The sequence below is a fragment of the Pteropus alecto genome, unplaced genomic scaffold (assembly GCF_000325575.1).
Source record: "Pteropus alecto unplaced genomic scaffold, ASM32557v1 scaffold3, whole genome shotgun sequence".
Lineage (NCBI taxonomy): Eukaryota > Metazoa > Chordata > Mammalia > Chiroptera > Pteropodidae > Pteropus > Pteropus alecto.
The window spans coordinates 42,797,946-42,811,906 of record NW_006442484.1 but is presented as its reverse complement, the minus strand read 5'-3'; the positions used below and the strand labels follow the sequence as shown (position 1 = coordinate 42,811,906).

Sequence of the window (13,961 nt, the reverse complement as noted above, 5' to 3'; positions counted from 1 at the left end):
TGATTCAGTGTCATAGTTTCACTCAATTATAAATTGAATTTCCAAAATTTAATTTAATATTGTTGACTCAAACTTACAGAGGTATTTTGGGCATTATTTTAAACAATTCCAAATATCTGACAAAATGTCAGTAATAGCACCTTTTTATTTTAAAGTAGCTTGATGTAGGTACATAGTCTCTAAAGTTTGTAAAGTGCAATATTTCCCTAAGGACATCACTAGCCCTTGTACTGTCAGGTGATATATGAGGGTCAGGATAATATCCTAGGAAAAGCAGATGATTAGAAAACAGAAGTTTGGAATTTCATCTCAGCTCTGTGTGACCCTGGACAAGTTTTTTCTTTTGACTCTCAGGTGAGAATTAATTGGAATACAGTATGCGAAAGTGCCTTGCATTTAGTAGATGCCCAATAAATGATAGTTCTTCCAAGAACAGTTAGAAAGTAAAACGAGAAAGAAAACATGAGCTCTGCTATAGCTTCTAATACTGAGCACTTATGTGTAGGCACTTTACGTATGTTAGCTCATTAATCTTCATGAGAAGCACATGAGTTTTGAACCTTATTACTCCATTCCACAGTTGAAGAGAGCGAGACACACAAAGGTAACTTCCCCAGGCATATGCAGTAAGTGCCAAAGCTGAGGAAAAGCTGGTCAAATTGCTCCCACAAAGTATATTACTTCTCTCACACACATGAGAAAAAATAAGCTAACATACATGGAAACACCCAGAAAGTGTGAAAGGCATCATAAAACTATTAAAAGTTACTTCTATTATTATTTTTCCAAAAGGAGTTATGGGTTGACCTAATCCATCCACTCTCTCAAGGCAAGCTCCTTTCGTTGATTCCATGAGAAGTTGTTAGGGCAGCTTGTGAATGAATATGTATTGGAAAATCTGGGTCGCAGCTAAAGCTAAGAAAGATTCAGGTGAAATCAATCTATGACTCTGCATCTGTAGGTAGATCCAAAGACAAACTCACAATCTATGACTCTGCATCTGTAGGTAGATCCAAAGACAAACTCACAAGTATAACCTTTTTGAGGAAAGTATGTATTATGATTACTATTAATAAGGACAACACTAACAGAAATAGTAACAATAATAGTGGTTAACATTGAATAGCCATATAGTGCTAGGTGCTCTACGTACATTATCTCTTATCCACTCTTTCAGGTAGGCAGGCAGCTGTCGATGTCACTATTTTACATATTAGGAACTAAGGCTCACACCTCTGGTGATAGATCGATGGCTACCTCAAGTCTTCTAAGTCCAAGTCCAAGGCTGTATCTGCTGTTCCAAGCTGCCTTTCAGCAGTGTGCAGGGGCAAGCTTCACTTTAGAATGTGTTTTTCAGGGGATGGATTTTTGAGGAAATTTTTTTTTCAATCATGAAAAAATAAATATTGTTTAGAGTGAAGGTACTATTCATGAAAATTCTTAGAACTGATCTAATTGGGAGGCATTGTGGTAATGAAAACAGCATGAGCTCTGAAGTCAGCTCTGAGTTACCAAAACTTCTGGGCCCTGCTTTCTTTCCCATCACATGGGAATAGTAGTGCTTTCTTCACCACTAGGCTGTTGTGAGCATTAGCTGAGATAGTGTATATGTAAACCATATTTAAAAAGTAGGTGCTCCATGAATATTAAAGTCTTTTCCTTTCCCTTCTCAACTCTTCGACATGTTTACCTGTGGGCCTCTAAATTTATTTATTCTTTTATTCAACAGCTACTTACTGAGCTCCTCCTATATGCCATGCTCTGGCCTCAGGGTGAACAAAGTGACAAAATCTTTGCTCTCATGGAGCTTATATTTTGTGGTGGGATGCAGACAAGAAGCAAACCAACAAATACATTAGTTTATATCAAATGGCAATAATGCGTGATGAAAAACGGGCCAGAGTAACACAGCATTGGATGATACCTTGGATTTGACTTCTACTCCTGCTCCTGCCAAGAACTAACTATGTGACTTTGAGCAGTGACATTAACAGTGAACACTGATGAGAGCTTACAGGTGCCAAACTCTGTGCTGAGGACACAGACACTACCCAGTGATACAGAAGTCTTAGTAAAGTGAGGGAGGTGGACTTCATAACCTTTGAGGTGCCTTTTATCTTTGACATTCATGCCTTCACTCAGCAGCATCTGATTGTCATGCTACATACATCCCAGGTAATGGGATGATATAGACGCTGATCGATTTTAGGGCTCATGAAAATTTTTTTCAATGTGGCTGATAACATAAAAGAGAGATCATCTTTATCAGAATTACCAAGTTCAAGTATATAGTCATTACTGGGGGAATCTTTTCTATGTACTTAAGCTTGAAGCATGAAGTCATCGGGCCTCTACTAGGGTATCTGGATGAAGTTTTTGAGACATTCACTTGTAGGATGAACAGTGCTCCTAATGTACCTGTCCTGTCAAATGATGGACTCACTGCTGAAAAGATGTAGGCACACCCACATGTGACTTAAACATCGGGAACACAGCCGGAAATATTCATGATAAGAAACACGTGGGTGGTATCTCAGCAATTTCATTTTCATATGATACTTTTTTATTTGAAGCAAAATCTTCTTTCAATCCAATAAAAGATATTCTATAAATGTAGTTATAAGGTACCATACCATGTTTATTCCACTAATTATTCATTACAAACCAGAAAATAAATCTAGTGTTTTCACAGGTGAAATGCAGAAATAGGATTAAGTCAATACATGCCTTTTGAAGACAATGGCCCTCCAATTAACAGGGCCATAAAAAGAGACAGGGGAAGCAGCATCCTCAACTTTATTTATCATATTGTAATTAATAAATAGTAATTAACAATTTTTCTTAATGCAGAGTGAGCAAAATCAAAATCTCCAGTCCCAATGATATTCAGGGTCATAGGATAACCAACTACAGTATCTGCTTCAGATCATTCTAGAAAATGTTTGTTGAGTTTCCTATATATTTCCTTTCTTTATAAAAGCACTGCTTTGTATACCTAAAACTAATACAGTGTTATACGTCAATTCTATCTGAATTTTATAAACAAACAAACAAACAAATAAATAAAATCATTGCTGATACATTCTTTTAACTTTATCTGACTTCTCACTTACTACCTTCAGTGTTATGGCTAATTTGATGCACAACGTCCATCATTAAGGGCAGAGGCACCGGCCTGGTTTCTCATCAGTCACAGGGCTGGTCTCTGTCTTCTGGGTACCATCATTCACTCAGCATCTATGGCACACCCTCTTTTGTTACAGCTGTTTTCAGGAAACAAGGTTCAGGTGTGTACTAGTTATTGTAAGGGGCAAGTTGATTAAACTGAAGTTTAGGAGAGACATCAGTAGGAAACCATCAGAAACCTCAGGAGAGTAGGAGAGCCCCAGATCTGCAAGGAGCTGCTTTGGACTAATTCCATCTTAAAAGACATAATCATACTGAGTGTTGTTACTGTTGATTACGTAACAGAAACTCTGTAGGTTTTCTTTAGGCAGTAAATCTATACTTTATTTGTTATGAACACTAGAATATTTTCTGTTATCAAAGGTAATAATAAGAATTATTTTCAGTGTCACAAAAATTCTATCAGCACCTAGTTTGAGCTGAACGCTGAAAATTATAGGCAACTGCTTCTTCCACTCCACAGAGAAGCACACCGTGCAGCATGAATGTCTCTTGAAATTGCTATATGTCCTCTGAATCCTGCGGCACGTTTTTTATATTTTAAATATGTACTTGCAATAAAATCTAGGTTATAGTTTTAAATATGTTCATGTTTGATAATAACTTCAGTTTCTAAAAGCTGCATTTTATTTCCCTTTACAGATTAGGTCTAAAGGTGCGATTAGAATTCAAGTATGATGGAGGGAGGAATGCATTGTGCTGTTGCACAAATATGCTCTATATTTACTGGCCCCTTACTCAGGGTCCATTTTAATTGTTATCTGCTCACGCATTGTATACCACATAATGAAACACTTCCATTTCACCCACTGAGCCGTTGGTTTTTATGTGCACCTCTATCGATGACCCTTAATTAAGCCGATTTATGCTTGAAAATGCGAGTTTTCTTTTGGTCAGCAAGTATTTTTAGAGAGAGGTCTGAATGAACTTTCAAAGAGATATTTAAAATGCTTATTATTTTAAGCAGTAGTAACACTGAACGAAGTATATTTGTCCTCAAGTGTAGGCTACCAACACCTATATTTTTCATTGTACGTTTCCAGGTAAGCACTTTCACCCTGCAGCATACCATCAATCCTCAGTTATGCTACATTTCAAAGGTATCAAATATCTGGGTAGCAAACAACACAATAAAGTAGCCTGTACTACTTTACATTAGCTAACAAATGTGGACCAGAGACAATATGTAATTTAAAAGACATCCTGTAAAATGTCTTACTGAATATGTTTTTTCATAATGATCAACAAATGCCAAAGTCTAGTAACAAAACTATTATTTATAGCATATCAACATCTAATTGATTTTACAAATGGAGGCAATTATTTTGGGTGAAGGGAGGAATGCCTGCCAGATTTAAATGATTTATGATTACTAAGAGAGAAAACAACAATGTTTTGCTAATTCATTTTCAAAAACGGCTCTTACACTTATTGATAATTTAAATTTTAAACCAAATGATTTGCTTAAATAATACATTAACTTAAAACAAGGCAACTTACTTTGTGACAGCAAACTGAGATATTTTTAACTGTTTAGAAATATTGCTTCCTACTGAAGCTTGGAAAGGCCTGAACCACAGAAATACATTTTCAAGGCGTAGATTTAGAACCATAGAAAGATCACACTTCATGTATTCCAACCAATTACCCAGGGTAGGAGCTCAGGCTCTTACAGCACTGTGCGCTTCCAGTCTAAAAGAGAATAGTGCAAAAGTATCCATGCCTTATATTTCTTTGACTAAAACATTGTCTGCTTGATAGGTTTGATAACTTGCACAAATGTTGCAAAAGACAAATTAAATATTCTGCATCACTTGATATAACTCATTGATTTTTACAATCTGGTACTAAGATACATATTTCAAAAGCAAATGAGAAAGACCGAAGGTTGCTTTCCATTTCAAGGAGACTATAAAGCAGAAGAGAAACTCACATTTCACAAGAAATAAATAACCTGTGCATTTGTTGGGGGAAAAAAAAAAAAAACCAGCTAGGGGAATGCCCCAGGCTGAAGCAGCTACTGATTGGGCAAAGCTAAAGGACAAGAGCCCTTGAAACTAAACAAAAGCAAATTCATTCTGTTGACAGATGTTGATTACATCAAAGCAACAAGGAACTCCCCAACTCCAATTTTTTTTTAAACAATTAATATCTCACAATAATCTATACAATAAGGACAAAGTAAGTTTTAAAACCAATCATAATAAACATTATTAAACTTGTTTTTTTTAAAGTTTCAGTTCAGTCGAAGACTATTCTGCTGTGTTTTTAGTTATGGGCTTCTCCAAACAGTGGTTTATTCATTCCCATGGACATGTCTGAGGAGCCAAGCTGGCCATGCCATCAGCCCCTTCCTTCCAGGGGTTAACTGCTCTGGCGGCCAAATAAAATACAGAGCGAGCCATGTAATTATGGAGACAGTCAAAGGGCAGGCTCTATTTTGAAATCTATTTGCACAGACAAGGTCTTCCAATTGAGCTTACAGGAAATAAGCTGGTAAAGAGCCTCCTTTTCCCCAGATGCTTTCCACACTTTTTCTCCAATTCAGGAAATCATGGATATGGACACCATATACCATTGCTTCCTGGATTTCAAGCTAAGATGCCATTACAAGGAAAAGAGTGGATCTGTTTCACAAACTTGTAAAAAACATTCCCCGTACCCACCCCCCCACCCCCCTCACCCCGCTAATTAACAGCATTTGGGAACAGCCTCCGAATGATAAAGCTACAGTGTTTATTAAACAACATTTATAAAGAGGATGCAGGTCCAGTTGTTATAGAGGTGTTAGAAAACAGATCATTTTCTTTAATGCTCAAAATAAAGCACATAGTTGAGTCTAAAGTACATTGGCATAAATACTTGCCTGAAATATTCTATTTGACCTCCAACAGGGTTGTCCTTGAAATTATTTACAGTTAAGATTGCTAAAACAGTAACAAAGATTCCACAGAAATAAAAAAGAAGTGTGTGGAATATTTTAAGTGACCAAAAAAAAAAAAAAATCTCAAGTCACTTTTATGGTGAAACACAAAAATTTGTCCTAGCTGCTTAAAGCTCTAAGTTTGCAATATCTATGAGACTTCATCATTCTGGTATTAAAATAGGATTGGGCCACTACTATTAATAAAACTAAGTGTCAAAGGAAAGTGAGATACCAGCCTGTGGATGTCAGAAGCCATCATGGAGCCATACAGCAGAGCCTGGGGGTTCTGGTTCTAGAGAAGATGAGCTGGAAAGTCAGCCACAGTCAGAGTACTTCTGGGGAGAGGAAAGGCAGTGGCCTGAGGGCACCCTCTTCCAATAATAACAACATTTAAGAATGATGCCCAGGTCATGGCAAAACATGACCTTCCCCAAGGCTCCCTCAGGAAGTTGGCTCCGTGCTATAACCCTCCTCCCTTTTAAAAAATTATCAATAGCAACTGATATAGTATAATATCAATGACAAGTTCAGAAAGGGTTTAGGAAAATATTTCATTTTGCTTCTTTACAAAAGCTAATTGGATAATACTACAATTCATTAATGTCCAACACCAGCACCCAGGGACCTATGATTTAACCGAAAAGCAGTCCCCTCTTCTTGGGAGAATAAAACACCCCCAGCCTACTTTGGAAACACAGATCACACATGGAGTCCAATTTTGGAGAAAGTCCATATAAAAATATCATAAGTTTAAAAAAACTGATATCATAAGAAAGTCCTTTATTTTTTTAAAAGACTATTCATAAATACCACTTAATAAAGTAAATTTATGTTTGTGGGCCTAGAAAAAAATTCCTTTAGGCTGGCCCAACCACAGCTCCGGGAGGGTGTCAATGATTACAGTAAGAACTCAAAGTCTAAAACTAAAAGCAGATCTTTGGGTGGATAAGTGGAACGTCCATAGAAATGATTCATTTGTAAAAGGAATTAGGGCTATTGCGTGAAATTTCTCCATTTAAGATAAAAAATGTTTACTTCAAATTTTAAATCTAAATTCATCTTTATAATCATAAAATATTGAGTCATACTGAAATAGTATATGCTTAGAAAATCCCATTGTCTTTCAGCTAAAGTTTAGAGAAAAGCAGCTTTTTAGCACTTCAACAATACATATACTCAGGCAACTTCTTAGACAAAGAAATATTGTATTCTCCTAGGGAAAATAAAGGAGTTGTTTATTAGGTCTGTGGTTAAAATGTAATAATTCATTCTAGTTGAGCCCTGTGAAAAATGTCATCAAAATATCATTTTCTTTGCCAGATTTTCTGGATGCCGTAATGTCATTTAAATACAGAATAAAAGACAAGCTCTGATCAGAGTAGAAGTATAACACCAAAATGAACCAAAAGCAAAAGTTATTCCAGAAAAGTAACAAAAAAGAATTTCACATAGTCCTGATACCCAGAGAATGCACACCCCTAGGTTAGCACAGAACATCTGGCAAACTTCAACTTCCCAAAGACTCTCTCACAAAAAAAAAAAAAAAAAAAAAAAAACAGCCCCCAAAAAACCATTCCTGTTGCCTCACACACTTTTGTTAAAGAAGAAAATAGAAAATTTTTATATTTGAGCACACAAGTAAGAACCAGAAAGAGCAATTTCACAGATATCACACACTGAGTTCAATTTTGGGGAAAGTCCATATAAAAATATCAGAGGTTTAAAAAACCTGATATCCTAAGAAACTCCTTTATTTTTTTAAAGACTATTCATAAACACTACTTTCATGTAAAATACTACCCAAAATATTAATAATTTGGATAAAAATATTCGGTAATAGAAGACATTGGGACTTATAGTTTATGAGCAAAGTAACAGCTTTAATATGAATATTTTTCAATTGTACTAACATTTGAAAAGAGTGTAATTTTAGTCTTCATGTTATAGTAGTGTCAACTGAATTCTATATGCAACATGCTCTAGTTATATTGTTGGATGTATTTCTTTTTCTCTTTTTTCACCTTTTTATGAGCCATTTAAAGTTATTTATGCAAACAATTGGTATAAAATGGCTTAGAGCTTTGACCAAACTGCAGTATCAATGCCAAAAAAATTTCTACATTTTAATATTTTCCTGAGAATGTTTTCACTGTACAATCCCAGTGAAAGGCATGAAATAAAAAGAAAACATTTGAATATAAATCCTACAGTGGTTATTTTGACAATTGTGGGAGTTTTGTCTCTGCCCTATAACCAGGCAATAGGAGTGGAGTGGTAAGTAGGTAAGTAGACCAATAATCACAACCTAAAATGAAAAAGCTAAAGCTCCAGGAAAACAATATATTTCCAAGCTTCTGTAGCTGAGATTATATAGATTAAAGACAATAGAAGCCAAGATCATGCACCAAGAAGTTATTTTCATGAGAAAAATAAAGAGAAAATATACAGTAGCTTCTTCAGTAAAAGAAAAAATTCCAAAATGATCTGAAGGCAGCTTTTTGGATTGATGTAGTTATGTTGCCAGAAATAATTTTATATTCAATTAAACTATGTAGACTTACTTAACCATGTGAATAAATAATCACTCCACGGCTTTAAGGCATTAATGCAAAAAGTACAATATATTAAAATAGTACAGGCTTAGAAGATGAGTCCCATGGAAGCCTGTTTATAAACTGGTCCTTGTATTTTTTTTCCTTAGATATGGATGCTCAATTATAAAACCATTATTTTTTGTACTAAAGATTAAAAATTAAAACCACCATCATTGCTAACAAACAAAACGTGTACTCTTTATCTGTGTAAGGCAGGCTGCCTCTCATATTTGAAAACACAGTGTTACTTGAAAACCTTAGCTGACCAAGATTATTCACACTTGGTGGAATGACAAATTCACCATCTCATTTTTAGATTAAAGTCTTCAACATAATCACAATACTGAAATATATTTTATATGTACAATATTCGAAACAGGTTTATTATCGAATGTGAGGTGTATTGAACATTTCTACCAGAGTGTTACAAAAAGAAAACCAACCCCCAAATGCCAAAATAAAACATAGCTAATTTGGAGGTAAAAAGAAGGAAGCAGTGTGGAATTTAAAACACTATATATTTTGTTTGTGAATGCATCATTGGATTTTCCTCTAAAAAATGTCTTTGTAATTGTATTTACTTGAGTTGTTGCTTAAATTTGTTTTCCTTCCCTGAGTTGGGTTACTAGGACAAGTTAGTTAAACTCTCGAAGACTAAGTTTCCTCATCTGTTAACAAGACTACCTTTCTCACAGGATTGCTATGATAATTGTATGACAATAGGTGTAGAAAGGCGCACAAGGTTAGCACTCGATAAATGGTAATCATGATCATTGGTTGCCTGACTGCAGGAGACAGTCACTCCAAAATGGACTAATCAGTAGGTATAAACCAGCCTGAATTTCAAACTGCGCTTTAGATGATTCATAAAGTAAATACTTCACAAAGGATTCATGAGTTCCTACATTGGGTCCCAGAGCTGCTACTTAAAAACCACGTTATCCAAAGCACTGTGCCTCTCCTACCTTCATCAAAGAACCACCCTGACTATCAAATGAGACTGCAGATGTATAAGTGCTTTACAAACTAGACAGCATCTCATGGTTGTAGTGTACAGAGAGAAGGCTTTAACTCAGTCGGAAGAAGTATGCACAGGCTAATTTTGACATTTTTCTTGGACAGGCCTTGCTAGAATGCTGATGGCTAATCATGAGGTCTAAGGAAAATCTCTTCTTCCATTCGGAGGCATAAAAGACCCTAGCTTTACTCAAGAATCATATCCTTCCAAACACATAGTATATAGAATAGTTTTTATATTTGTGCAAAGGTGAGATGGGAGAAATCACGTTATAGAAAGATTCCACTTGGCAGTGAATACATTCCCTATAAAGCTCACTATCACAAACAATTATAAGTGTTAGATTAGAATGCTGCTATTTTTATTATCTTACTAAATAGTGTTTGGTCAATGTTGTGCCTGTCCATAAACTGTTCCGTTGTCCTTGGTTACCTAGGTAACTTAGTTTGTAAGAATTTAAACATATTTGTCTTGGTGTGCAACTATTTAATAGAAATATTCTAGTGCTCACCAAACATCATTTTTAAAATTTACCAAGAAGTCTTCTTCGCATAAAAATTCCTGTTCATTAAACAGTGATACAGGAAGAACTTATTTACATTTCAAGCACTACCAACATACATCATTTATGACAAAAAAGGCAAGCACTCCATAAAAAATGCTCAATCACTGTCAATCACAAACACTAAAATATACATAAACCAAAGCAAACCGTGTGAACTGTATTAAATTCAGCTAAACACAGAATTACCAACAGAACAAACAAAAAAACAAGTAATTATCAGCGACTCACAGCCCTATTTACACAATATACAAAATAACTTGAAAAGGTGTAACCATGGAAACCTGATAAACTAAATTCAGTGTCTTTAAATTTTATATTTATTTAAACATTGTATAAATGTCTTTACAAAATTTAAATATTTCAAAAGCAGTCAAAGATTATCTTTGTTGTCTGATCATTGATCAAAATAGTTTCAACTATAAATTAGCTCTCTTTAAAATTATTCAGGGACCAAATTAATGAAACCATGATAAAAATGACGATTTTTTTCTAATTTTTTTCAGCAAACTGTTATTTTCACAACCACTGATTAACAATTGAAAAAACTCAACTATACACAATAAATCCCGTAATAGTCAAATAATATTAAAACATGCTTTGACATAAAGACTTTCCTTAAACTCACACTGTTGCATGCAACCACCCCCACTTCCTCTAATTAACTACTAAAGCTAGTAGCTGTTTCAGTTTATAGGTGATTTTCATTGACAATTACCATTTGAATAGTTTAATATTTAATGCTATAGTCAGTCCTAATGTCTTATATTTTACTTTATAAGCTACATGAGTAAAACATTATTTTGCAGTTCACTGGCTCCAACTTAAGATGTAATGTTCAGTGTGTATTTCATTATGCAGATGAGCAATGGATGTTGTTTGACATGATTTAAATGGGTCAACAGTATTTTCCTAGTCACATTAATCATTCAGACAGCTAGAATGAAAAAAGAAAAAGGCCTTGAAAACTAAAACTAGAGAATCTATTCACATGAATGACACTTACCATCGCCGGGTTATCTCGGATGTGGTTAAGGAAAAGGATGAGTTGCAGACTTTGATCATATGTTTCATTATTTATTCGGAAACGACTTCAAGACTCTAGCTTCATTTTCAGAATCCAAGTGAACACCCCCAGGGACAAACTTCTGAGCTACCAAACTGTAATTTTTAAAAAATATTAGATGGAAATCTATAAAACCTTTTTCATTCGAGAGGAAAGAAGAAGATTTGGGGAGCCCAGCTCCAAATGAGAGACTGGGCCCCAAGTAGCGTCAGATGTATAGTATCTGTAAAAATATACAGCAGCAGAGACGAGAACACAGCCCTCACTCTGGATAATAGTCCTGTCTTGCTTGCTGATGGCTTCTAGAAAGTACAGAAAAGGCAGGGAACTAGAAAAAGCAGAACCAGCCTTTAGAAATAGCTGCAGATCACTTGGGTCCAGTATCTGATGAGGAATATTGAAAGCAACAGATGTGAACTCATAAACAGCAACTCAGTTTCCTTTCCTTTCATCATCAGACTGACTTTACATTGGGTCTGACTGAGGGATGATTTGGTCTACAAGGCCATTCAATGTGCCAGCATACTTTTCTGCACAGCCATCTTACGACTTTGTTTGTTCCATATGAATTAGGTGCTTTCTAGTAACAAGTACGGAAGCCACACACAATCGTCTCCCTCCCAACAGAAGCTCTTTAGTGGGTCTTTAGCAGCTGTGAAGAAGACAGTGTCTAGCATTAACTTTTTCATTTTCATTTAACTTTGAGAACCCACTTCTCAAAGGTCATCCTCTCAAGTAGATGTGCTCTGCCTTCTCCTGAAACCAACCACACAGAGCCAGAGTCCATGAGAAGCCCATGTTTTGTTGTCCCGATTATAAAAATGGCGAATGCATGGTATTAAATGTTTTTATAATAATACTGAAAAAGTAGAAACAGTAAAATGTAAAAAACGGTAAAAATCTTCCTCAAACGATCACTGTTGACATTCAGCAAATACATTTTCGAACATTTCTCTATGTATCTACTAATATATATTTTATAGCATATTAATTTATCATATTTTATACATATTATCTATACATGTAGTTTTATTAAACTGCTATTTTGAAAGCAATTAATTTCTCTCTGCGATATATGAAAGACATCTGTCTCTAACAAAAAATCTAGCTCTACATGATCCTTTAGAGGCCTCTTGGGTTGTTTTAGTGGTTTCATAGTATTTCTTTATATGGATAGGTCACATAGCACTTTATTTGACCAATGATAAGAGTTTAGGTTCTTTTTTTGCTTTTTTTCCTTGCATAGTATACTTTTTACTAATACAGTTGCACATATGACCAACTACTCTTTTTAGTTTAACTTCCTAGAAGTAGAACTTTTGGGTTAAGGAATATGCACAATTTTGATATATTTGCAAACCTGCTCTCCACAAAAATAGCAATTTATATTTCCAATGGTGCCTATTTCCCTATCCCCTCACCGATATTATTGTTTAAATCTCTGTCAGTCTGATAAATGAAAAATGATATCTCACTTTTACTTATTTTTCTTCAGATACTACTGCGGTTGAAGATCTTTCCCTCTATTTATGTATTTATATTGTTGTGAAGTCTCCATTTAGGTCTCAGGCTGTTTTTTCATTTATTCTTATTCATTTCAAATACTTTTTTCAGTTTGCCATTTGTGTTTCAACTTTATTTAAAGTGTTTTGGCCATACAATTGGGTTTATATTGAATTTGTGGATTAATCAAGGGAGAATATGATTCTTTAAATGTTTAGCTATCTTATTTAAGAGATATTTTCATATTTACAAAAGTATTCTTAATATCCCTCAATAGCAATCTAATGTTTTCTTCATATATGTCTTATACAGTTCTTTATTATTTGTTTATTCCTAGGTATTTTATATTCTTGGTTGCTATTATAAATGGATTTTTTTCCACTATGTTTTCTGTCTGAATATAGGGCAGTAATACTAAACTTACTTTTCTTTAAAAAACTTAAGCTTTAAAAATTGAAGTATAAATACTCCAGTGTCATATTTTATGCTCCTTAATATATCAAAAAAAGTCGAACATACATACAGACTCACACTTTTTCCATTAGAAAGAAGTGAGAAGGGACTGACGGGGGCTAACCAGACTTCTTTTCTATCATTGCCAACTCACTCGTCTCATGTTGTCTGTCCCAATATTACCTTTTCCTCTTTTCAAATACGAAGCACTGGACTGGGTGGGCTAACAGATGCTGAAGTGCCAGTAAACTAAAGGCACCAAAAAATGAAGGATAGTTTTTTTTTTGGAAGGGTGTGGTATTTAACAATTAAAAAAAAAAAAAAATCCATGACCTAATTTTGGGGGAGATGGGGAGAATTAGAACTTTTTAGACTTATTATTCTATACTTACTTATCTCATTTTACAGCTTAGTCTTGTTTTTGTTTTGAATTGTGTGTCTAGGCTGGGTTGAAGCAACCATAATCTTTTCAGTGCTAAGGTTCTTGTCTTGCTTCTTCGCTTATGTCACTATAACTGTATCTACAGGGACGTGACTGCCTGAATGCATTGAGCAAACAGCACAGATAATTACAAAACTTCCCCTGGCCTTATAATAGTGAAAGAGACCAAGAACTTTAAATAAAAACAAATTTTAAACTAATATGCCAGCCT

General features: G+C 34.8%; 1 protein-coding gene across 4 annotated transcripts in view; it reads right to left on the bottom strand.

Moving 5' to 3' along the window:
- METAP1D (methionyl aminopeptidase type 1D, mitochondrial) overlaps window positions 1-13,961 on the bottom strand; it is a 70,410-nt gene that overhangs the window by 22,269 nt on the left and 34,180 nt on the right. Inside the window, exon 2 of one of the 4 annotated variants that reach the window (XM_025039495.1) lies at window positions 11,293-11,447. The exons of the other annotated variants lie outside the window; for them this stretch is intronic. The gene's annotated coding sequence lies outside the window, so the exon portion shown is untranslated. The remainder of the gene's footprint in view (window positions 1-11,292; window positions 11,448-13,961) is intronic. 4 annotated transcript variants of the gene reach the window in all.